At 39.2% G+C, this 26600-nt stretch overlaps 1 non-coding gene across 1 annotated transcript; it reads right to left on the bottom strand.

The window, feature by feature from the left end:
* Positions 1 to 4770: 4770 nt before the first annotated feature.
* Positions 4771 to 4878, bottom strand: LOC112739452 (small nucleolar RNA R71). Its single transcript, XR_003170387.1, has one exon. It is a non-coding gene; the product is annotated as a small nucleolar RNA R71 (small nucleolar RNA).
* Positions 4879 to 26600: the final 21722 nt, after the last annotated feature.

Below are 26600 nucleotides of genomic sequence, written 5' to 3'. Positions count from 1 at the left end.
GTGCGAAGAGGTCAGGCTGGACAGCTTAGCAATTTCTCCAACTTCTTGTATTCCTTCCACTTTTGCATGCTTCCTTTTCATCCTCTGAGCCATTCCTGCCCTGTAATCTCTGAAATCACTTAACACACATATCAAGGCATCTAATGGTAATAAGAGAGGATTAATAATAAGCAAATATAAGATCAAAGAAGCATGTTTTCAATCAAAACACATAATTAGGAAGGAAATATAAAACCATGCAAATAGTATGAATAAGTGGGTAAAGAGTTAATAAAAATCACTCAATTAAGTACAAGATAAACCATAAAATAGTGGTTTATCAGTCGCCTAGAGTAGTCCACTACAATGAAGAAGCCAACTCTCAACTTCAAAGAGAAGAGCTCGACCTACTTCCGGAAATCCAAGAAAGAGCTCGGATCAGGGAAGAAGCGCTAAAGCGCCGAATGGCTTCGAGATATAATCAAAAAGTAGTGCCAAGAAGTTTCACTGAAAATGATCTCATCCTAGTCCGAAATAATATCGGAACAACTCGACCTGGAGAAGGAAAGCTGGCGGCAAACTGGAAAGGACCCTACCGAGTCATAAAAGTACTTGGGAAGGGCTACTACAGATTATCCGAACTCGACGGGCGAGAGTTCCCCAGATCGTGGCACGGATGCAACTTAAGAAGGTACTATAGTTAGAAATAAAGGATACCAGCATGAGATGCACTCTTTTTCCTGAAAAGGTTTTTTAATGAGGCACTGATGAGCGGATAATTTATATGCTTTTCGGCATTGTTTTTAGTATATTTTTAGTAGGATCTAGTTACTTTTAGGGATGTTTTCATTAGTTTTTATGTTAAATTCACATTTCTGGACTTTACTATGATTTTGTGTATTTTTCTGTGATTTCAGGTATTTTCTGGCTGAAATTGAGGGACTTGAGCAAAAATTAGATTCAGAGTTAGAAGAAGGACTGATGATGCTGTTGGATTTTGACCTCCCTGCACTCAAAGTGGATTTTCTGGAGCTACAGAACTCGAAATGGCGCGCTTCCAATTGCGTTGAAAAGTAGACATCTAGGGCTTTCCAGAAATGTATAATAGTCCATACTTTGCCCAAGTTTAGATGATGAAAACTGGCGTTCAACGCCAGCTCTCTGCCTAATTCTGGAGTTCAGCGCCAGAAAGGGATCAAAAACCAGAGTTGAACGCCAGAAATGGATCAAAACCTGGCGTTCAACTCTACAAATGGCCTCTGCACGTGGGAAGTTAAAGCTCAGCCCAAGCACACACCAAGTGGGCCCCGGAAGTGGATTTATGCATCAATTACTTACTTCTGTAAACCCTAGTGACTAGTTTATTATAAATAGAACTTTTTATCATTGTATTCACAGTCTTGGTTACTCCGGTTCCCCTCTGGGGCCGAGACCAATGAACTCTATTCACTTATGTATTTTCAACGGTAGAGTTTCTACACTCCATAGATTAAGGTGTGGAGCTCTGCTGTTCCTCAAAGATTAATGCAAAGTACTACTGTTTTCTATTCAATTCTTCTTATTTCGCTTCTAAGATATTCATTCGCACTTCAACCTGAATGTGATGAACATGACAATCATCATCATTCCCTATGAACGCGTGCCTGACAACCACTCCCGTTCTACATTAGATTGAATGAGTATCTCTTAGATCTCTTAATCGGAATCTTCGTGGTATAAGCTAGAATGATGGCGGCATTCAAGAGAATCCGAAAGGTCTAAACCTTGTCTGTGGTATTCTGAGTAGGATTCAATGATTGAATGACTGTGACGAGCTTCAAACTCGCGATTGCCGGGCGTAGTGACAGACGCAAAAGGATAGTAAATCCTATTCCAGCATGATCGAGAACCGACAGATGAATAGCCGTGCCGTGACAGGGTGCGTTGACCATTTTCACTGAGAGGATAGGATGAAACCATTGACAAGGGTGATGCCTCCAGACGATTAGCCGTGCCGTGACAGGGCATTTGGATCATTTTCCCGAGAGAAGACCGAAAGTAGCCATTGACAATGGTGATGTATCACATAAAGCCAGCCATGGAAAGGAGTAAGACTGATTGGATGAAGATAGCAGGAAAGCAGAGGTTCAGAGGAACGAAAACATCTCTATTCGCTTATCTGAAATTCTCACCAATGATTTACATAAGTACTTCTATCCTTATTTTATTAATTATTTTCGAAAACCCCATTACTATTTTATATCCGCCTGACTGAGATTTACAAGGTGACCATAGCTTGCTTCATACCAACAATCTCCGTGGGATTCGACCCTTACTCACGTAAGGTATTACTTGGACGACCCAGTGCACTTGCTAGTTAGTTGTGCGAAGTTGTGAACCATGGTATTGGCATCATGTTTTTGGCGCCATTACCAGGGAAAGAAAGAGCGATGAATTTTACATAATTAAAGTGTAATCACAATTTCTGCGCACCAAGTTTTTGGCGCCGTTGCCGGGGATTGTTCGAGTTTAGACAACTGACGGTTCATCCTGTTGCTCAGATTAGGTAATTTTCTTTTTGTTTTCTTTTCAAAAATCTTTCAAAATTTTCTCCTTTGTTTTCGAAAAAAAAAGTTTTCAAAAATATAATAAAAATAATGTTTTCAAAAATAAATTATTCTATGACTTCAAAACTTTCAAGAATGAATTCTAGAGTTTCATGGTAACATGTTGAATTCTATCTGGCTGAAAAGCCATACCCAAACTCCTTTGGGATTGGTCTTCAACTAATCACCTCAATGGATGTAAATCCATTCTAAAGCTTGAATGGCTATTAAGCCATGTCTGACCCTTTAATTGGAGCTTTAGACTAAAGAGCACAAGATTCCTGGAATTCATATTAAAGATTTTGAAATCCTTATTTTTGTTTTTCAATTAATTTTCGAAAAAAAATACAAAAAAATTAGAAAATCATAAAAATCAAAAATATTTTTTGTGTTTCTTGTTTGAGTCTTGAGTCATGTTATAAGTTTGGTGTCAATTGCATGTGCATCTTGCATTTTTCGAAAATTCTCATGCATTCATAGTGTTCTTCATGATCTTCAAGTTGTTCTTGGTAAGTCTTCTTGTTTGATCTTTGCATTTGCATGTTTTGTGTCTTTTCTTGTTTTTCATATGCATTCTTGGATCCTTAGTGTCTAAGCATTAAAGAATCCTAAGTTTGGTGTCTTGCATGTTTTCTTTGCATTAAAAATTTTTCAAAAATGTGTTCTTGATGTTCATCATGATCTTCATAGTGTTCTTGGTGTTCATCTTGACATTCATAGCATTCTTGCATGCATTCATTGTTTTGATCCATAACTTTCATGCATTGCATCATTTTTCTTGTTTTTCTCTCTCATCATAAAAATTCAAAAATTCAAAAATCCAAAAAAATATCTTTCCCTTTTTCTCTCTCAAAATTTCGAAAATTAGATTTGACTTTTTCAAAAATTTTTAAAATCTAGTTGCTTTTATGAGTCAAATCAAATTTTCAATTTAAAAATCTTATCTTTTTCAAAATCTTTTTCAAAAATCAAATATTTTTCATTTTTCTTAGTTATTTTCGAAAACTATAAAAATATTTTTCAAAAATCTTTTTCTTATTTTTATATCAAATTTTCGAAAATAACAATAACAATTAATGTTTTGATTCAAAAATTTCAAGCTTGTTGCTTGCTTGTTAAGAAAGATTCAAACTTTAAGTTCTAGAATCATATCTTGTGATCTCTTGTGAATCAAGTCATTAATTGTGATTTTAAAAATCAAATCTTTTTCAAAACTAATTTCAATCATATCTTTTCAAAAATATCTTCTTATCTTATCTTTTTCAAAAATTTGATTTTCAAAATATCTTTTCTAACTTCCTAACTTCTTATCTTTTCAAAATTTGTTTCAACTAACTAACTAACTTTTTGTTTGTTTCCTATCTTTTTCAAAACCACCTAACTAACTCTCTCTCTCTAATTTTCGAAAATATCTTCCCTCTTTTTTCAAAATTTCTTTTTAATTAACTAATTATTTTAAATTTTTATTTTAATTTTTGAAAATTACTAACCTTATTCAAAAACTATTTTCGAAAATCACTAACTCTTTTTTTCAAAAATAATTTTCGAAAATTCTCTTCTCTCTCATCTCCTTCTATTTGTTTATTCATCTACAATCATCTCTCCCTCACTCACAAAAAAAAAAGAGAGGATCTCTATTATTATTATTTTTCTGTGCCCTCTTCTTTGTCATATGAGCAGGAGCAAGGACAAGAATATTCTTGTTGAAGCAGATCCAGAACCTGAAAGGACTCTGAAGAGGAAACTAAGAGAAGCTGAATTACAACAAACCAGTAAGCACCTGTCAGAAATTATCAAACAGGAAAAGAAGATGGCAGCTGAAAATAATAATAATGCAAGGAGAATGCTTGGTGACTTTACTGCACCTAATTCCAATTTACATGGAAGAAGCATCTCCATTCCTGCCATTGGAGCAAACAATTTTGAGCTGAAACCTCAGCTAGTTTCTCTGATGTAGCAGAACTGCAAGTTTCATGGACTTCCATCTGAAGATCCTTTTCAGTTCTTAACTGAATTCTTGCAGATCTGTGATACTGTTAAGACTAATGGAGTAGATCCTGAAGTCTACAGGCTCATGCTTTTCCCTTTTTCTGTATGAGATAGAGCTAGAATATGGTTAGACTCTCAACCCAAAGACAGCCTGAACTCTTGGGATAAGCTGGTCATGGCTTTCTTAGTCAAGTTCTTTCCTCCTTAAAAGCTGAGCAAGCTTAGAGTGGATGTTCAAACCTTCAGACAGAAAGAAGGTGAATCCCTCTATGAAGCTTGGGAAAGATACAAACAGTTGACCAAAATGTGTCCTTCTGACATGCTTTCAGAATAGACCATCCTGGATATATTCTATGATGGTCTGTCTGAGTTATCTAAGATGTCATTGGATACCTCTGCAGGTGGATCCATTCACCTAAAGAAAACGCCTGCAGAAGCTCAAAAACTCATTGACATGGTTGCAAATAACCAGTTCATGTACACTTCTGAAAGGAATCCTGTGAATAATGGGACGCCTATGAAGAAGGGAGTTCTTGAAGTTGATACTCTGAATGCCATATTGGCTCAGAATAAAATATTGACTCAGAGTCTGAATGGAATCCAAGCTGCATCCAACAGTACTCAAGAGGCTTCTTATGAAGAAGAAGCTTATGATCCTGAGAACCCTGCAATAGCAGAGGTAAATTACTTAGGTGAACCTTATGGAAACACCTATAACTCATCATGGAGAAATCATCCAAATTTCTCATGGAAGGATCAAAAGCCTCAACAAGGCTTTAATAATGGTGGAAGAAACAGGTTTAACAATAATAAACCTTTTCCATCATCCACTCAGCAACAGACAGAGAATTCTGAACGAAATACTTCTAATTTAGCAAACTTAGTCTCTGATCTATCTAAGGCCACTATAAGTTTCATGAATGAAACAAGGTCTTCCATTAGAAATTTGGAAGTACAAGTGGGCCAGCTGAGTAAAAGGATCATTGAAATCCCTCCTAGTACTCTCCCAAGCAATACAGAAGAGAATCCAAAAGGAGAGTACAAGGCCATTGACATAAGCACCATGGCCGAACCTGTAAGGGAAGGAGAGGACGTGAATCCCAAGGAGGAAGACCTCCTGGGACGTCCAGTGGTCAATAAGGAGCTTCCCTCTGAGGAACCAAAGGACTCTGAGGCTCATCTAGAGACCATAGAGATTCCATTGAACCTCCTTATGCCCTTCATGAGCTCTGATGAGTACTCCTCTTCTGAAGAGAATGAGGATATTACTGAAGAGCAAACTGCCAAATTTCTTGGTGCAATCATGAAGCTGAATGCCAAATTATTTAGTATTGATACTTGGGAAGTTGAACCTCCCTTGTTCATCAATGAACTAAGTGATCTGGATCAACTGACATTGCCTTAGAAGAGACAGGATCCTGGAAAGTTCATAATACCCTGTACCATAGGCACCATGATCTTTAAGGCTCTGTGTGACCTTGGTTCAGGAATAAACCTCATGCCCCTCTCTGTAATAGAGAAACTGGGAATCTATGGGGTGCAAGCTGCTAAAATCTCATTAGAGATGGCAGACAATTCAAGGAAACAGGCTTATGGACAAGTAGAGGACGTGTTAGTAAAGGTTGAAGACCTTTACATCCCTGCTGATTTCATAGTCCTGGATACTGGAAAGGAAGAGGATGAATCCATCATCCTAGGAAGACCTTTCCTGGCCACAGCAAGAGCTGTGATTGATGTTGACAGAGGTGAACTAGTCCTTTAATGGAATGAGGACTTCCTTGTGTTTAAAACTCAAGGATCTCCCTCTGCAACCATGGAGAGGAAGCATGAAAAGCTTCTCTCAAAGCAGAGTCAACCCAAGCCCCCACAGTCAAACTCTAAGTTTGGTGTTGAACTCCCATATCCAAACTCTAAGTTTGGTGTTAGAGAGTCTCAACAATGCTCTGAACATCTGTGAGGCTCCATGAGAGCCCACTGTCAAGCTATTGACATTAAAGAAGCGCTTGTTGGGAGGCAACCCAATTTTTATTTATCTAACTATATTTTTCTTAGTTATATGTCTTTATAGGTTCATGATCATGTGGAGTCACAAAATAAACAAAAAAATTAAAAACGGAATCAAAAACAGCAGAAGAAAAATCACACCCTGGAGGAAGCACCTGTCTGGCGTTCAACGCCAGAACAGAGCATGGTTCTGGCGCTGAATGCCCAAAAAGGGCAGCATCCTGGCGCTGAACGCCCAGAACAAGCATGGTTCTGGTGTTCAACGCCAGAAATGGCAACAAATGGGCGTTGAACGCCCAAAATGGGCACCAACCTGGCGCTGAACGCCCAGAGTTGTGTGCAAGGGCATTTTGCATGCCTAAATTGGTGCAGGGATGTAAATGCCTTGACACCTCAAGATCTGTGGACCCCACAGGATCCCCACCTACCTCTACTCACTCTCTTCTCTCTTCTCAATCATCCTCTATTCCCAATAAACACTCTTCCCTATTAACCCTTTACCACTCACATCCATACACCCACTTACCTTCAAAATTCAACATCTCTTTCCCACCCAATCCCACCCATATGGCCGAATACACACCTCCCTCCATCTCCTCCATATCTTCTTCTTCTTCTTCTATTCCTTCTTCTTTTGCTCGAGGGCGAGCAACATTCTAAGTTTGGTGTGGTAAAAGCATAGCTTTTTTGATTTTTCCATAACCATTGATGGCACCTAAGGCCAGAGAAACCTCTAGAAAGAGGAAAGGGAAGACAAAAGCTTCCATCAAGGGTCTATAGCTCAGTGGTAGAACATTTGATTGCAAATCAAGAGATCCTGAGATACCTCAGGGGATACATTTTCTTCCACACAATTATTGGAAGCAACTAAGGGTGGAACATCAAGAGCACTCCATCATCCTTCATGAAATAAGAGAAGATCAAAAAGCAATGAGGGAGGAGCAACAAAGACAAGGAAGAGACATAGAAGAGCTCAAGGACATCATTGGTTCCTCAAGAAGGAAACGCCACCATCACTAAGGTGGATTCATTCCTTGTTCTTATTTCCTCTGCTTTTCGTTTTCTATGTTATGTGCTTATCTATGTTTGTGTCTTCATTACATGATCATTAGTAGTTAGTAACTATGTCTTAAAGTTATGAATGTCCTATGAATCCATCACCTCTCTTAAATGAAAAATGCTTTCATTCAAAAGAACAAGAAGTACATGAGTTTCGAATTTATCCTTGAACTTAGTTTAATTATATTGATGTGGTGACAATGCTTCTTGTTTTCTGAATGAATGCTTGAACAGTGCATATGTCTTTTGAAGTTGTTGTTTAAGAATGTTAAATATGTTGGCTCTTGAAAGAATAATGACTAGGAGACATGTTATTTGATAATCTGAAAAATCATAAAAATGATTCTTGAAGCAAGAAAAAGCAGCAAAGAACAAAGCTTGCAAAATATATATATAGGCGAAAAAAAATATAGAAAGAAAAAGAAAAGGCAAGCAGAAAAAGCCAAAAGCTCTTAAAACCAAGAGGCAAGAGCAAAAAGCCAATAACCCTTAAAACCAAAAGGCAAGGGTAAATAAAAAGGATCCCAAGGCTTTGAGCATCAGTGGATAGGAGGACCTAAAGGAATAAAATCCTGGTCTAAGCGGCTAAACCAAGCTGTCCCTAACCATGTGCTTGTGGCGTGAAGGTGTCAAGTGAAAACTTGAGACTAAGCGGTTAAAGTCAAGGTCCAAAGCAAAAGAAGAGTGTGCTTAAGAACCCTGGACACCTCTAATTGGGGACTTTAGCAAAGCTGAGTCACAATCTGAGAAGGTTCACCCAATTATGTGTCTGTGGCATTTATGTATCCGGTGGTAATACTGGAAAACAAAGTGCTTAGGGCCACGGCCAAGACTCATAAAATAGTTGTGTTCAAGAATCATCATACTGAACTAGGAGAGTCAATAACACTATCTAAACTCTGAGTTCCTATAGATGCCAATCATTCTGAACTTCAATGGATAAAGTGAGATGCCAAAACTATTCAAGAGGCAAAAAGCTATAAGTCCCGCTCATCTGATTGAAGCTATGTTTCATTGATAGTTTGGAATTTATAGTATATTCTCTTCTTTTTATCCTATTTGATTTTCAGTTGCTTGGGGACAAGCAACAATTTAAGTTTGGTGTTGTGATGAGCGGATAATTTATACGCTTTTCGGCATTGTTTTTAGTATGTTTTTAGTAGGATCTAGTCACTTTTAGGGATGTTTTCATTAGTTTTTATGTTAAATTCACATTTCTAGACTTTACTATGATTTTGTGTGTTTTTCTGTGATTTCAGGTATTTTCTGGCTGAAATTGAGGGACTTGAGCAAAAATCAGATTCAGAGGTTGAAGAAGGACTGATGATGCTGTTGGATTCTGACCTCCCTGCACTCAAAGTAAATTTTCTAGAGCTACAGAACTCGAAATGGCTCGCTTCCAATTGCGTTGGAAAGTAGACATCCAGAGCTTTCCAGAAATGTATAATATTCCATACTTTGCCCAAGTTTAGACGACGCAAACTGGCGTTCAACGCCAGCTCTCTGCCTAATTCTGGAGTTCAGCGCCAGAAAGGGATCAAAAACCAGAGTTGAACGCCAGAAATGGATCAAAATCTGGCGTTCAACTCCACAAATGGCCTCTGCACGTGGGAAGTTAAAGCTCAGCCCAAGCACACACCAAGTGGGCCCCGGAAGTGGATTTATGCATCAATTACTTACTTCTGTAAACCCTAGTGACTAGTTTATTATAAATAGAACTTTTTATCATTGTATTCACAGTCTTGGTTACTCCGGTTCCCCTCTGGGGCCGAGATCAATGAACTCTATTCACTTATGTATTTTCAACGGTAGAGTTTCTACGCTCCATAGATTAAGGTGTGGAGCTCTGCTGTTCCTCAAAGATTAATGCAAAGTACTACTGTTTTCTATTCAATTCTTCTTATTTCGCTTCTAAGATATTCATTCGCACTTCAACCTGAATGTGATGAACGTGACAATCATCATCATTCCCTATGAACGCGTGCCTGACAACCACTCCCGTTCTACATTAGATTGAATGAGTATCTCTTAGATCTCTTAATCGGAATCTTCGTGGTATAAGCTAGAATGATGGTGGCATTCAAGAGAATCCGGAAGGTCTAAACCTTGTCTGTGGTATTCCGAGTAGGATTCAATGATTGAATGACTGTGACGAGCTTCAAACTCGCGATTGCCGGGCGTAGTGACAGACACAAAAGGATAGTAAATCCTATTCCAGCATGATCGAGAACCAACAGATGAATAGCCGTGCCGTGACAGGGTGCGTTGACCATTTTCACTGAGAGGATAGGATGAAACCATTGACAAGGGTGATGCCTCCAGACGATTAGCCGTGCCGTGACAGGGCATTTGGATCATTTTCCCGAGAGAAGACCGAAAGTAGCCATTGACAGTGGTGATGTATCACATAAAGCCAGCCATGGAAAGGAGTAAGACTGATTGGATGAAGATAGCAGGAAAGCAGAGGTTCAGAGGAACGAAAGCATCTCTATTCGCTTATCTGAAATTCTCACCAATGATTTACATAAGTACTTCTATCCTTATTTTATTAATTATTTTCGAAAACCCCATTACTATTTTATATCCGCCTGACTGAGATTTACAAGGTGACCATAGCTTGCTTCATACCAACAATCTCTGTGGGATTCGACCCTTACTCACATAAGGTATTACTTGGACGACCCAGTGCACTTGCTGGTTAGTTGTGCGAAGTTGTGAACCATGGTATTGGCATCATGTTTTTGGCGCCATTACCAGGGAAAGAAAGAGCAATGAATTTTACATAATTAAAGTGTAATCACAATTTCTGCGCACCAGGCACCATGTTGAGATCCAGAAATTATCCAATTCAAAAGGATAAAAACCCATATGTACATATTTTCATTGTCTTTTAAATAAAGTATATTAGATGATTCTACAAGTTTTTAAGACGCGTTAATCTGAAACATTCATCGTCCGATTATAAAGCAACAGATTGGCAAAAAGTGAAAAACAAATTCACTGTCCAAGAAAGAGGATTACAAAATAACTTAGAAGAGATCGACACCTATGAAAAACAAGTTATAAAAGTAATCCCAGAAAGAGACCTGACAAAGGTCCAAGAAAGAGGATTACAAAATAACTTAGAAGAGATCGACATGACGAAGTCGGTCTCCTACAAAAAACAAGTTATAAAAGTAATCCCTGAAAGAGGCCTGACAAAGGTCCAAGAAAGAGGATTACGAAATAACTTAGCAGAGATCGACATGACGAAGTCGGTCTCCTACAAAAAATAAGTTATAAAAGTAATCCCTGAAAGAGACCTAACCAAGGTCCAAGAAAGAGGATTACAAAAATTACTTGGAAAAGGATGACGTAAAGAAGTTGGTCTCCCACAAACAAGTTATAAAGGTAGTCCCTGAAAGAGACCTGACAAAGGTCCAAAAAAGAGGACTACAAAAATAACTGGAAAGAGGACCAACATAAAGAAATCGGTTATGGATTGCTAAAAATAAATACAAGTAAGATTGAGAAAATCAAAATGACAGTTGGATCCACACATCCACAACCTCAAAGGATCCAAGCTACAAGCAATAAGTACAAAGCAATCCAAAGAGGCCGAGTAGCAAGGCTCCAGCATTCTCAAAACCCAGAAAGGTGCCAAGACAAGTACAAACAAGCATGATATAAAATACAATATTATAACAAGCTTCAGGGTCAGGCCCAAAAGCTTGAAAGTTACTTGTTGTTTTTTCAAAATAAAAAGTTGCTAAACAAGCAACTAGAAGGAGTATCAACAGTCAGCAAAATATTCAAACTACAAAATAAAGAGTTTAAAATCCCACAAGCCGAGCTATCTGCACAAACATCCAAGAAAAATCAGCTAAGATCGGGAGCCTTCTCGGTAGCATCAGTACGGGGAAAAGAAGGGCGAGTCTGAAGAGGCACAGCATCCACGGTACCATCATCCCGATTCAAGATCTGACAATCCGGATTAGAAACGGAATGACCGACCTCAACTAAAGGAACTGTACAAGTTGACATTTTGGCAGAAGGCACAGGGGGAGGTTCGACATCGTCATCATCCTGGTCATCAGGGACAATCTTACCATCCCTCACAACATTGTCCAGGCTAAAAAGAGTAAGGTCGGCCTCAGGAGCAATAATTCGAACCTGCTCCTTCAGGTTCTCGTAAGCAGCATTCACACTGCCAACTAGATGATCCTGGAGCTCGGAGTAATCAGCTCGGGCATTTTCCAACTCCTCCTTCAAACGCATTCCCTCCCGATAGAATGTGACGTAGCTGTATTTATGCCTCAATGCCGTGTCCTCGGCCAATCGCACAGAAGCCGCCAGAGCAAGAGAACTCGCCTTCTCATTCTTCAGATCCTTCTCCAGTTTGGCCACCTTCACCTCAAGCTCCTCCTTCAAGCCCTTCATCCGATCGAACTCCTGTTTTGCCTCCTCCATAAAAGCTTTGGTGGCATGGAGGGAAAGATTTTGAGCAGTTCGGTACAGGGCAGCTCCCATATGTGCCATTTTCACACTACTCCGAGTTATAAAATCCAAATGATGAAGGAGTGATACATCATCCATAGGGAGGACACCGTAGGGACCGATCTGCTGATCTACGAACTCGACCGCGTCAAAATCAGGGGCATCAAGGTTGAAAGGCTCGATTGTTTTTTGCTTCTTGTTGGGAGGAGCACCAGAAGTAGCAGTGGAAGACTGTGGAGGGTCGGCCAGGCGAACCCGAGGAGTGGGAATCACCTTCCTCGGCCCAGGAGAACTCGGCACGGGCGGCTTCACCTGAACTTGAGAAGATCCATCTCCCGTCGCCTTGGCCGAGATATTTTGAGCAGCAGCAACCTTCTTGGCCTTTTTGAAGGCCTTCATGGAATCATTGTTTTTCGACATCTCTGAAAATACAGAACCAACCACTGTAAAAGGTCACAATCATAAAAAGAGGAAGCAAACTAAGAAACAAGTACAGAAATAAGTCAGATAGTACCCAAAACAGTTCGAACCAGGGACGGGTCATTCAAAAACCTTTTTGTATCAAGATGGGGTGGTTCCCCCCATAAATCTTCAAGAACAATAACAAAAGCCCGCTCAACCTCGTCAAGCATCTCCCATGTATAACGAGACACTCTCACATCCTTCTGCCACTCTAGAGGGAAAGCAGGCTCGTCATTCTCATCAAGAAAAAAGGGGCGGACCCCCTCAACAGCACGGACTCTAAAGAAATAATTCTTAAAGCCCTTAAAAGACTCATCGTACATGGCAAAAAATTTATGACCCTGGGCAGACCTGAAAGAAACCCAGGAAGCTTTCTTTTTGGAAGAGGCACCAGGCTTGGCAGAAACAAAAAGATAAAGGAAAAGAGTTTGAGAAGGTGTTACGCCTAACTCTTGGCAAAGCAGCTGAAAGATCTTGATAAAACCCCAGGAATTTGAATGAAACTGGGATGGGGCAATATTACACGACCACAACAAGTCGGTCTCGAAAGCAGTAAATGGAAAAGTAATGTCCAACTGACTGAAGAAATATTCATAGGCATAGAAAAAAGGACGCTCCCCCCCGACCGAAGTAGGAAAACAAACCCTCTTATCAGAGTCGGGCGCTACAAGCTCATAATCCCTCTCCCGGGCACTACTACCACAAATCCTATGACGTTTCCTCAGCTCTACACAAAAATCAGCATCCACCACAGAGACACACATTAAGACAAGGGAGTCCAGCCAATCAGACATCCCCTCGAAAACTTTAGAAGATATCTCTACAATGTTATTGCGAGAAGACATGAGGCCAACTAATCCTACAATAAGAAAAGAAGATTGGATTACTAAGAAACATCTTGGACGAGGGGCATAACAACTCGACTAATATGATACAGAAGAACAAAACAGAAAAGGAAAACCCCAAGACTCAAGCCAAAGTCCTGGGGCATCCTTTGGAGGCAGTAACAAAGCAAGGTTTCAGGAAAAATCTACGGCTTACGTCCCGGCATCTCTCAAACAAGAAAAGAAGATTTTAAATAACAAACATTTTGAAAAAGAAAGTCAAAACACAAAAAGCCATCAAAGCCACTATCTTTTTACAGTCTATCAGCAAAAAGCATCGCCAACATCAAACATGCCAAGCGAAAATCGTCAAAGGCACAACCTTTTTTCAGAATCAAGCAAAACCGTCATCAAAAGCACAAACAGAAACGGCGATAAAAGCCCTAAAAGCATCAAACAACATAAAAGGCGAAAAGGTTCATGCAAAAAGGCAAAGAAACTCCCAGAACACACATTACAACAGCAATCAGGCACAGCAAAAGCAGAAAGATCCAAACTTTCTCCAAGCAAAATCAAAACCTTCTCAAAATCAGACATGAAAAAATGATACAGAAAAGAGAAAGGAAGAAAAATCAAACCTGGAGAAATATGAGAAAACCTCAAAAGAAAGCTGAAGAGCAGAAGCGGCAGGCGAAAGAGCCACCCCTCAAACGGAAAAACTAGCCAAAAGTAGGAAACGGAAGATGAAATCCAGAATCACCCCTCTTCCACGGAAAGCAGTAGCAAGCAGGCGTCGCAAAGAGAAACTATGAACTCTAGGCGAAAAACAGAAAAAAAGAAAAATAAGGGAGGTTACGAAGAAGAGAAACCGTTTCTAAATTGCAAAATTCAAAATAAAGCCAAGGGAAATGGGGCAATCAATACCAATTAATGAAAGTATTAAAAACCCTCGCATGTTCCCAAGGACAAAGCGCTTATATAAAAGCGCGCGCTTTTAGAGGAAAACGTTCCACATTCAAAAAGGTTCTACAAAGAAAGGAATCGACTAAATGCTTGAGTTCAGCTTCACTAGAGAAGGACCGAAGTCAAAGGACTCGACCTCGAAAAAGAAGACCGAACTCAAGCAGGGGCACTGTTCATACCCTGGGTCGAGCTATCCGACCCGGGATGATTGGCGACAAAGCGACCGACCTCTTCAGGTCAGACTATCCGACCTCTTCCTAAAAGAGGTCGGCCAAATCGACAGGAAAGCCCAAAAAAGGGCCCAACTCAAGGAATACGACCCAGATCCAAAGGCAGCCCAAGCCTATAGAGATAAGGGCGGTTCCATTGAAGATAAGCTGACCTCGCCAAAAGATAAGATAAGATAAAATAACTAACTTATCTATCTAAGAAAGTCATCCCACACTACTATAAATACACTGGAGCACCCAGGTATAACTCATACTCTGATTCTACTAAAAACCTGCTTAATACCCATGCTAACTTAAGCATCGGAGTCTCTTGCAGGTACCCCCCACCCTCCAGTGACGAAGGATCAGCAGTGCAGCCAGTCCCGCAAGTCAGACACGATAGCTCCGGCCACTACCCTCAGCCGGATACGTCATCTCCGACCAGTACAAAAGATCTCGACCGAGATCGACCTACAATTTCAGGTAACCCTCGGAACATGTACCATTTTGCACAAAAGCTTACTAGTGCCTTTCTTCTAGCCTCCGTTGTACCATCATAAATCCCATCACTAACTAAATTGTCAAGCCCGGTGATCTCCTCCTCAAACCTCATGAGTCTCTTATCCATGTTCCGGAAATTATCCTTGTGCCATTACCGCAGTACCACTGTTAAAGCCCTTAATTTGCACGTGAACTGCGCTTCTCCGAGGCTCCTCCATTCATTCTTCACCATCCTCAGAAATCCCTCATGCGTAAACTAGGAATCCAGACTTCTAAACGGTCTAGGGCCCCCTCCGAGTCTTGTGCCTTCCAATATCAATGGGCAGTGATCGGACAACCCCCTTGGACCACCCTTTAGCTGAATATCTGGAAATTTCTCAATCCATTCAATATTTACCAGAACCCTATCAATCCGACTACAGGACCGACCCCTAAACCATGTATACTTTCTATCAGTAAGAGGCAAATTTATCAACTGCATGTCATTCACCCAGCCCTTAAACTCTTCCGATGATGCTGGTAAGCTAGTAACTCCTTTGCAGTCCTCAACCTATAATATTTCATTAAAATCCCCGATAAAGCAGAACGGAACCTGACATAACCCCGCAATGAAGCTCAGTTCTTCCCACACCCCCCTCTTCGCCTCCCTCTCATGTGCCCCGTACACCAAAAAAAAAGCACACCGGAAGTTGGTCCTTGTTAATACTCCTTCAACGCACAGCCACCGCTCACCTTTATAGCTGTGATGTAGTTGGAACATTCCATCATCCCAAATCAATAACATACCCCCTGCCGTCCCTACAGATTCCACAAACTCCCAACTAGCAGTACTACTTCCCCAAAGTCTTACCACATCATATTTAGTAAGCACTCCTTTTTTGGTTTCAAGCAATCCTAACATGTTCAAGTTATATTTATGCTTCAGGGATTTCACCATACTCAATTTTCCGTCCCCCCCCTCAATCCCCTAATGTTCTAATAACTCACAATCATTTAAACAAGTTTTTACTCACCTTATTTTTATTTTTTGGCCGACTCCTTCTCGCCTTTTCCTTATGCTTCGCCAGTCTTCTCTTCGCCGCTATTTTCTCATTCTGTCCTTGCAAAATCCCCATAATATCTTCTTCCTCATCGTACAAAACAGCCCTCGATTCCACAGCCAGTGCCCAAGTTGCTTGATTTTCCTGGATCTGCTCTTCCTGCGTCCCCTTGGACTCCACGCCCACTGAATGACATCCTCTTTCCAGATCAGACCCTGCTTCTGCCCCCAGGGGAGCATCACCGCCATCCATCGCCGGAACGTCCCCCTCTGCTGGGCCGTTTGCTACCGCTATGCCTCCCTTCGCAGTTTGCCTTCCCATGCCCATTTGGGAGATAGCGGAGTGTATTCTGTCTGCCTCTCTCGCTTCCTGCGCCACCTGGCCCTGCCTGGGAACTGCCTCTCCGGCGTTCGTCTCCCCGGCGCGACCTTTCCACACTCGCGCTCAACCTCTCCGTGCACGATCGGGTCTACTTCCTTCGAATCCACCTCCAATTCCTCGGTCGCATCCACTAGCCCTCCCGCCGCAGCAGTAGCCTCCTCGAGGAACCCTAGTCCGCCGCTCATACCTTCCAAAGGCGCCACTGCACTCAGATCCTGTGGAGTCATCCGGGTCCTTCGTCCACCCGACCCGCCCGTGCCACCCATGGAGAGAAGTCCATGATTCTTTGCAGCCATTAAACAGCCTTGGACCAGCCCCACATCTACCCCACTCACTAGGCCCCCTTCCTTCTGCAGCCCACCTCCACCTTGATTTGATATTGGGCCAATTGAAGGCAAGCCCAACATTAACCCCTCACACCTCCCAACCTTGTAACATACCGGTTGGCCCACATAAACCTTACCATATGGTCTATCATATGGTCTATCACACGTGACATGAACCCCTCCACCCCAATGCCACATATCTGCGTGACTGTTTTTTTCGATTCTCCCTCATTAACCACATCAAATCCCTGAGAATCCTCTACCCTATCGTCCTTGGTACCACTAACTAAATCTGGTACATGCATATCCTTTTTGAAATTCAAATAATCAACGTTAACATCATTCAAAAAGATATCATTAATTACTATTCTGTCCTCCCCATGCACAGCCACCATCAGACTACCGGCAACCAGTCCCGCTGCCGGATCCCAACTCCCCGCCCCCTTTGCCAGGACCGTGCCAGCACCGGCGGAAACTATCTTCTCAGCACAGTCAGTGCGGCTCATCTCTTCACTGTCCGCTGCACTTATTTGGAGGCCTACCTCCTTCACAAACACCCTATACTCAGTAGTCCCAACAGCAATTTGCACCCATTCTCGAATTTCATCAAACACCTCCATCTCAACTTGAATCCTACCTGCTGTAAATGATGCTCCCTCCTCTGTCATTACATCGCACTGAATGACGTCTCCCCACTGTCCTCCTAATTTTTTAAACGTTACCGGCGACCATGCATGTAAAGGGATTCCGTAGCACTCCAGCCACGTTCTTCGAGTGTTACATCGTTCCGACTCTTCCCAATGCCGGACCCTATGGAAGAATTTTAATAGAGTATCCATTTTGAAAGTAAACGCTCCCTCAGCATGCTGAACAGTATCAAAGATTATCAGTACTTTGGACACCCCGATCTCCTTAACGTCCACAATGTGAGGTATATTCTTACACACCACGTTCTTCACTGATCTCAGGTCCACAGAGTGCAAGGTTTGTCCCACTAAACTCCTCGCTAACCAATCCAAATTTGCTTTAACCACCGGCACTTCAATTCTTTTCAGATTTCCACATCCCTTTGTGGTAACCTTATGGTCTCACACTGGCTGTTCCTCAATGACCAGCCCAGCTTCAACGCCTTTTCCATGATGGGAAACCTCTGGTCCACCCCCATACTGACTTGTGAGGTCCATCCGCACCTGTCCTTCCCTCAGCTGAGGCTGTCTTCTATACTTAGCTTCTCCGACTGTAATTACCTTTTTCCGGATTCTCCAATGGTTCATCTCTGCAATTGCTTTTAGAGCGCCACCTTTTGTCGTGTAACGAACAAAGGCAGAAAGGTATATCAGTCCACTCTTCCTTTTCCGGCCAAGATATATGTCGTTAATTCTTCCCGTCCATGAAAACAAGTGATGCCTAATATCATAATAAGGATAAGTGGTCTCGTTGATTTCTTATTTTTACCTAAAATTTAGGTAAAATTTGACAACAATCAGCCCACTAATACATACCAATTCTCAACTCAATGGGAGTAGATTCTCTCCAGTGAAAATAAAAATTGGATGATGTTCAATGTTTAATCTCATTTTTTATTGTTCTTTCTCTCCTTTTTATTTTTGGTCCCACTTATAAAATTAAAAGTGAGAGATCACACTTTATTCTTTCAAGTGTTAAAAAAACTGGAGAAGATCTATTTCCAAAAAATTCTACCAAAACAAAGACAAGAAAAAAAATTCAAATTCACTTCTATTGAGATTTTTTTTATTTTTTACGGTATCTTTTAGTTTGACAGGTCAAAAATTAATCTGTTGCGAATTGAAGCTCTATTTAAAGATTTGTTGTTAATCAATGGGTTGCTGCATGGACAAGACATGATTCGAACTCTTCCTGTTTAATCGAATTAGTGAATTAATTACTAAACCAATCCAATTTAATTAATTTTGGTGAGATATATTTCAAGCGTTTGCTGGGTAAATCGGCGTGGATGAGGCTTAATAACGTATTGCCAGCCCAAAACATACCAAAAACAAAAAAAAGAGAGAGAGAGAGAGAAAAAAGCTGGCCAAAAAGGAGAGAAAAGAAGAAAAATGATGTATCCTTGGAACCACCAAAGGCTTAATTATTCAGCTTGTGATTCACATGTCAATGTTGTATGGCTCTTATCTTTTATTTTTGGGTTGAGCATCTTGCCATCTTGCACGCTTACATGAATCACTTCAATAAGATGCATGAATATTTAATTCAAGAGACTCAGTTCACATTGTAAAATTAAAGAACTTACATATAATTGTTTAAACAGATATATATGATTCCATTTGTCTGTTCTAAAATGTTTAGCGCAATAATATGGTATAATGGTGTACGAAATTATGAAATTAGGACCACATCATCAGCATATATATATAGAAAGTCTTCGAACCAATATTTGTATTAAAATTTAATCTGTATTTAATTATTAAAAAAAATTATAATTTTATATTATTAAATATAATTTCATATTACTAAAAATATGAATGATAACTAATTCATTATTATAAATTATAAAATGTATTGTCCCAAATACTACTGATATACGTGTATATATATATATGCCTAGTCAACAACAGCAAATTGAAGTCAGTGTTCCCCACCAACCACATATGTTTGCATGCATAGTCATGGTCATGGTCATGCATGTGGTTCGGTTGAAACCCCAGACATCAACATCGAAGCTCTTTATTTCTGAAAATAATTAAACACATGCAATAATATGCTTTAATTTCCTATAATTTTGCATAGTAGGGGTAAACATAGCTAAGATTATCCGTCAGAATCCAAATCAAATCAATTAAATTGATTTTGAAATTAATGAGTAATTGAATCTAATCTGAACTAAATTAATGATTCTTTCTAATAATTAGTTTGGATAATACTTTTAGAGTCCAGAACCTGAACTAACTCGTAGACCCGAATGTATATTAAATAAATAAATAAATAAAAATTTAAAAAATATATGTCTTTTAATAAATTTGAATTTTAATATCTTTAATATTTAATATGTTTGGATTTTAATGTATTTATTTTTTAATATATTTAGTGTTTAACATATTTGAATTATTTCTATTAATATTACATGTTTATTGTATTTATTATAAAATTTTTAAGGTAAAAATTTTGTTTTTTTTTTATGAATTTTTGTTTTATCGGATATTCAATTACTCAAACCAAACCAATCCGTTTTTAATCGGTTTGGTTTGGTTCGAATACACAAAAAAAATTATAAATCTGAACCAAATTTAATTGATTCGATTCTAATTTTACTTTAAATTTGAACCAATTTGACTCGTGCTCATCCCTATGCATAGCTCGATGAAAATTTAAGCCATTTAAATGTATGTGGTGGATTTTTATTGTGATTATCGTTATGACATATGTATACATGATATGGCTATGGAATTTTGACAATATTTAATAATAAAAAATAGTGTTTGTTATGGTACGATGATAAATTCATACGTACCGATATATTTAAAATACGGATAAATAATAACAAGCCACGTAGAATTTATTTTCCACATCAGCATTTAATTTTTTTTAATCCTAATTTTATAATAACAAGCCACGTAGAATTCAATTAATCCTAATTTTATAATTTCAAATAATTTAAACAACAAAACAAAAATATATTAAAAAAACAAAAAATCAAAATTGTTCTTCATCCGTGTTAAACATATTAAAAAAATAAAAAACCAAAATTGTTCTTCATCTGGGTTCAGAAACCCTCTCGTTCACGCCTCTGAAGGTTTTAGTATTCCTCATCTTCTTCTCTCCTCTTCCTATCCTCTCTCGCTGTCTCTCTCTGCTCGATCTCTCTCATCTGTCTCACTGTGTGTCGCACGCAAGATCTCTCTCTCTCTCCTCTCTTGTCTCGCAATCGAGGTCATCGTCGCCTTCCTCCTGGTTCCAGAGAGCTCGCCTTCCTCCTAGTTCCGTCTTCCTCGTTGTCTTCTTTGCCGTCTTCCTCATTCTTCATCACTGTCGTCAGCTTCTCCCTTTCAATAATTCCCTCCTATGATTTCTGTGATTTGAATTATTATAGCATTGGTGTAATTTTTGTAATTAGGGTAATTTGGTTTGATGTATGTGATTTGATATTAGTTGTTGTTAATTTTGACGAATTGTTGAATTCTTAATGGATGCAGCGCTTTGAGATAGTTAATGGTGTCACTGAAGTTGAAGGAATAGCGGAGGAGAAAACTGTAGGTGCTGAAGAGGATGAAGGTACTAATTAAAAGATCATACCTTTTCTTTAAATAGCATTTCAATTCATTCACTGATAACATTTTGATTTGGTTTTGTAGAAAAAGGAGTACCTGCTTTTTGGCTCAATTCAATGAAAAACTATGAAGTGTTAGCTGAAGAGGTTAGTTGGTTCTATCAATAGTAACTCTTTTTTTTTAAATGTTTATTTTATGTCTTGCAAGTTAGTTACATGTGCAGTTTTCTGCTGTTTTCCTATTCTTATGTTTAACAAAATGAAAAATTTGCAAACTGCATTCTTTTACCTCGACTGAACAAGTAGAAAAATTATGCTTAGCAAATGCAACCAAATAGTGGCAATTCTTACAAGAGTGTTTCAATAGTAATCTAGTTTAAATAGCTTTTGTAATTCCAATTGTTTAATAAGAGTAATTAACTGTTGGAATTTCTGTACAAGATCTTGGTTAGCAGCTTGAATCCCAAATAAACTACAACAGCAGATAGATACATCAATCTATGGATCAGAAACTACAATAACTCATAACATTAAGATGGAATTGAAACTTACAAATTATAAGATGGAAGATTACATTTACCTGAAAAAACTATTCTAGAGTGTTGTCAGCTTCACAGGGCAAGACTCCTTTTAGTAGCTTCCATATTAGATAAAAAGATCTTTAATGCCTGCCTCCATTCTCCTTTTTATGTTGAAATACTCCAGATGTGCTCGTTCTAATGCTTGAAGTTCTTCGAGTTTCTGCCTCCGCATTTTCTCTGTCTTATGTTTTTCTTAATCTATCATGTCATGATCTTACACGAAGCATTTAATTTTAAGTTGTATTATATGTACTTATTCGAATGAGACGTGCGATTCAAAGAGACAGAATGAGTATACAAAATATTTCTCTTCGATAATTAGAAGAACATTACTTATTAACTAATTTTGCAACAGGGTAATGGTCCAATAGATTGAGATTTTAAAGATTGAAGTGAAGCCAGGATGGAGAAAAGGAACAAAGATAAAATTTGAGGGCAAGGGTGATGAGAAACCTGGATACCTCCCTGCTGATATAGTATTCATAATTGAAGAAAAGAAACACAATTTGTTTAGAAGAGAAGGCAATAATGACTTGGAAATATGTATTGAGATTCCTCTAGTAGATGCATTCACAGGGTGCTCTTTACCAATTCCTATATTAGGAGGGGAGAAGTTGACTTTGTCATTTGAGAATACTGTTGTATACTGATAAACCACTATTTTATGGTTTATATTGTGCTTAATTGTATGGTTTTATAAATTCTTTACCCACTTATTCATATGATTGGCATGCATTTATATTTCCTTCCTAAAATTATTACATGATTGAATATTTGCTTCCTAAAGACTTTTAATTATGTATTTTGATTCTCCTTCATTCCATTAGATGCCGTGATCTGTGTGTTAAGTGTTTCAGGCTTTATAGGGCATGAATGACTTGGAGATTGGAAAGGAAGCTTGCAAAAATGGAAGGAACACAAGAAATTGAGGAGATGACTAGCGAGAAGTGATGCGGACACATGGCTCACGCGACCGCGCGACATAGAAGAAATTGCAGTGACGCGGACGCATGGCTCACGCGATCGCGTGGATTGGAACTGCACAAGTGACGCGGAGATGTGGACGACGCGCACGCGTGGCAAGGCAAAACGCCGAATGACGCATCCGCATGAATGACGCGATCGCGTGACATGCGCGATCTGCAGAATCTGTAGAATTCGCTGGGGGCGATTTTGGGCCCTGTTTTGACCCAATTTTCGGCCCAGAAAAGCAAACTAGAGCCAAGGAACATGCAGAAATGAAAACAACAATTCATTACAGATAATTCTCAGTTTTAGATCTAGTTTTACTCCTCCTCTAGGTTTTCTCTCTACACATTCATAGTTCTTAGAATTTTATTTTTATTGCTTTCGCATTGGGATATTGAGAAGTGTTATTACCTCAGCAAGGCTTCGTCATTCTAGTTTGTTTTCTTTACCTGTCTCTTACTCTTCCATGTCCTTTGTTTATTTAGAATTATTATTGAATTATTTTTAGAGTTTATTAATACAAGAACTATTTTTATTTTTAATTGACCCCTTTGATTATTGTTTATCATGTCTTTCTATATTTCCCTTTCCTATGTTATGAATTCTACATTCACAATGAGTGAGTAGTTCCATAACTTGGATGGGAGTTAATTGAAAGGAAGACCTTGAGTTGGAATGCTTAAAAAAAAATTGTAATTGGGTTTATTGTTGGTTTGCCCTCTAGTCACTGACACCAATCCTTTTCAATTGAGTGGATTGGAACTTGTGAATAGAAACAGCATTCCAACTTGCTTGACTTTCTCTTACCTAGTAAGGGATAAGTAAACAGAACAACCCTCAATTATCAATTAATCTTGAGAGTACTCCAACAAGAATAGGGCTTCCAACTAATCTACTCTCAACCAAGGCTTTTATTTAAAATTACACAAATTCTCTAATTTAATTTCCTGTTATTCAACTTAAACCATTTTTTTGAAAACATTTGATTAATAAAATAGCACACCTTTCTGCAATTCCTTGAGAAGACAACCTGAGGTTAAATACTTCGGTTATCAATTTCAAAGGGGTTTGTTACTTGTGACAACCAAAACGTTTGTAAGAAAGGACTTTTGTTGGTTTAGAAGCTATACCTGCAACGAGAATTTATCTGCGAATTTCTAGACCACGCAAAAGTTCTCTCTTCAAAATAGCGCCGTTGCCGGGGAATTGCAAACGTGTGCCTTATTATTGGTTATTGTAAGTATTTGCTTTTTGCTTGTTTATTTGTTTTTATTTTTACTTTTTCATAAATTAAGAGGTTATTGGTTTTTATTTAATTATTAAAAATTTTTCAAAAATTTGTTCTTCGTGTTCATCTTGATCTTCAAGTTGTTCTTAGTTGTTTTCTTCATTTTGATCTAAAAATTTTAAGTTTGGTGTCATTTTATTGTTTTTCTCTTTCCTCACTAAATTCAAAAATTCAAAATTTAAAACTCAAAATTTCAAATTTCAAATTTCAATTTCCAAAATTCAAATTAAAAAAAATTAAATTCAAATTTCAATTTTCAAAATTCAAATTTTAAATTTTAAATTTCAAATTTCAAAATTTCAAAATCTGAAATTTCAAAATTCATATCTTTTTCAAAATCTTATCTTATCTTATTTCAAAAAAATCAAATTTCAAAATTTAAATAACCTTTTAATTTAAAATTTATTTTTATTTTCGTTTTTAATTACTATTATGAGTTCCCACCCCTCTCGCTTTGAGTTTGGTTCCAATGTTGTTGCAAGGAATGGAAATTATAACAGGAACATGCATCAAGGTCAAAACAATCAGAGATGGAAGGAGCCACGAGGATCTGATCAACTCTTCCGGCAACAACACCTTCCACAGTACCACAGACAAAGACCATTCCACGATGCATACCAAAACAATAGTTATGGTGGACCCTTCCGTGACAACCAACATCCACCAAATTACTATAGTCAAGAGCCATTCCAGGGGGCATACCAAGATGATAGATATGATGGACCCCCATCATATGCCTATGAACCTCCTCAACACAACTTTGAACCACCACACTCACAATAGAACCACAAATAAACAAGCAAAAAAGGAGAATCTATACTTACAACAGAATCTATACTTACGTCGGGAAGGTAATCGATCGAACCATACATAGAACCACCCCCATTCCAACAGAATTACTCTCATAAACCACCACCTCCATATACACCATGTCCATATCCATCGACCCAAGAATCACAGGAGCGTCTCAAGGAAACAGTGAATAAATTTTATGAAACCCTTCACCAATTGAATCAAGCGATCAATCGATTACCTTCCCGACGTTCAGACACTCAAGGAATCCCCATGGCTTCATGTGGAGAATCTACTGAAGAACGCAACATAAAGGAGAAGCTAGAAACTCCAATGAACAGTGAGCAGCATGACTCTGTATTAGAACAATTGGAGGAAGCCGTGATCGTCGAAGAAGAAGAATTGGTTGAAGACTTAGGAGATGCTGAACCTCTATGGGAACCTGAAGTCATAGAACCTCCCTCCAAGAAGCTTGAAATTGATGTTGAGAAGGGTGTACAACCTCCAAGGCATATCATGGTTGAAGACTTTGAAGGGGATGATCAAGAGATGGATTCAATCATTGATAAATTCTTATCTACATTTGAATCCTCTCCCATTAGACTTGACATGGAGATTAAAGAAGAAGAAGTACAACCTCCCATGCCCTTGGAAAGCAGTGAAGAGGAGATTGAATTGGAAGAAAGCTACCAAAAGGAAGAGGTTGAAATTGAAGAAGCTTACAAGGAGGTGGAAGCTGTTAGAGAAGAGCACAAGGGAGTGGAGCTTGCAAGTTCATTAGAAACACCTCTCCTAAGGCCATTACCGTCCAAGACAACATTCAAGTGGGTAAAATTCCCATCCTTGACCTTTACTTTCCCACTTGAATATGGGCTACTAGAGACGGATGGTCAGCTTAGAGCTCTTTGTGGCATTAAGAGTAAGAGGAAGATGGTCAGAGGTAAGATTTGTCCCGCGAGGTTCATTATGGTTGGAAGCTTTAAGTTTAAACGCAAAGGTTGGTGTAGAGCTCAATTGAATGGGTCTGGGAAGTTGTTTGGACGCTTCAGTGAGAATTCTAAGGCTGAACCACCCAGATGGAATCATAATCAACTTGAAGACGGGTGTAGAAACAAGATTTGGGATCCAGGAATATATGAGGATCAATTTTGGGAGCTCAAAGCTTGTGAAGAACCCCATCAAAGCTTGAGGAATTTACTTAGTATTGATAGAGCTTATTGGAAGTCCAAGCATTGGTGAAAGTTTCAGGATGAGTTCAAGCACAAGCCGCCATGACAAAGAGCTCACCAAATGTCCAACTTAAGGACTTTAACTAAAAGTGCTAGGTGGGAGACAACCCACCATGGTATGATCGTCCCTTTTTTCAGTTTTAATTCTAGTCTGTTTTGTTTGATTTTGAGTTTTATTTTATTTTATTGAACTTGGAATTATTCATAACATCTGCATCAGCATCTGCATACTGCATTCTGCATTTTGTATTAAAAAAAAAAAAGCACGCACGCGACGCGGCAGCGTCGCTGACGCGTCCACGTCACAAGTGCATTAGGAGAAAAGAAAAGTGAACAGAGAGTCACGCGAGAGCGTGGCTGGAGGCGTGCCATTGGCACAAATTGATCCACGCGACCGCGTTGCTGACGCATTCGCGTCATTTGCGAAAAATGCCTCCCACGCGTCCGCGTCACCCACGCAAACGCGTGCCCTAAAAATCGACGTAAAAAGGGTGTTTGCCAGCAAGTTAGGATGGAATGGGGCTGGAACAGTGCTAGAAGCACAAGCCCTACCACGCGAACGCGTGATCCACGCGTCCGCATCGTTTTCCAAAAATGGCCATCCACGCGATCGCGTCAACCACGCGACCGCGTCACCCAAAAATTTGGCAAAAAGAGTTTCGAACAGAGAGTTGCGTGAACGCGAGGCTGCAGTCGC

The sequence above is a fragment of the Arachis hypogaea genome, chromosome 13 (genome assembly GCF_003086295.3).
Source record: "Arachis hypogaea cultivar Tifrunner chromosome 13, arahy.Tifrunner.gnm2.J5K5, whole genome shotgun sequence".
Lineage (NCBI taxonomy): Eukaryota > Viridiplantae > Streptophyta > Magnoliopsida > Fabales > Fabaceae > Arachis > Arachis hypogaea.
Note: the sequence above shows the minus strand (reverse complement) of the source record. Positions and strands in the feature narration are given on the sequence as shown.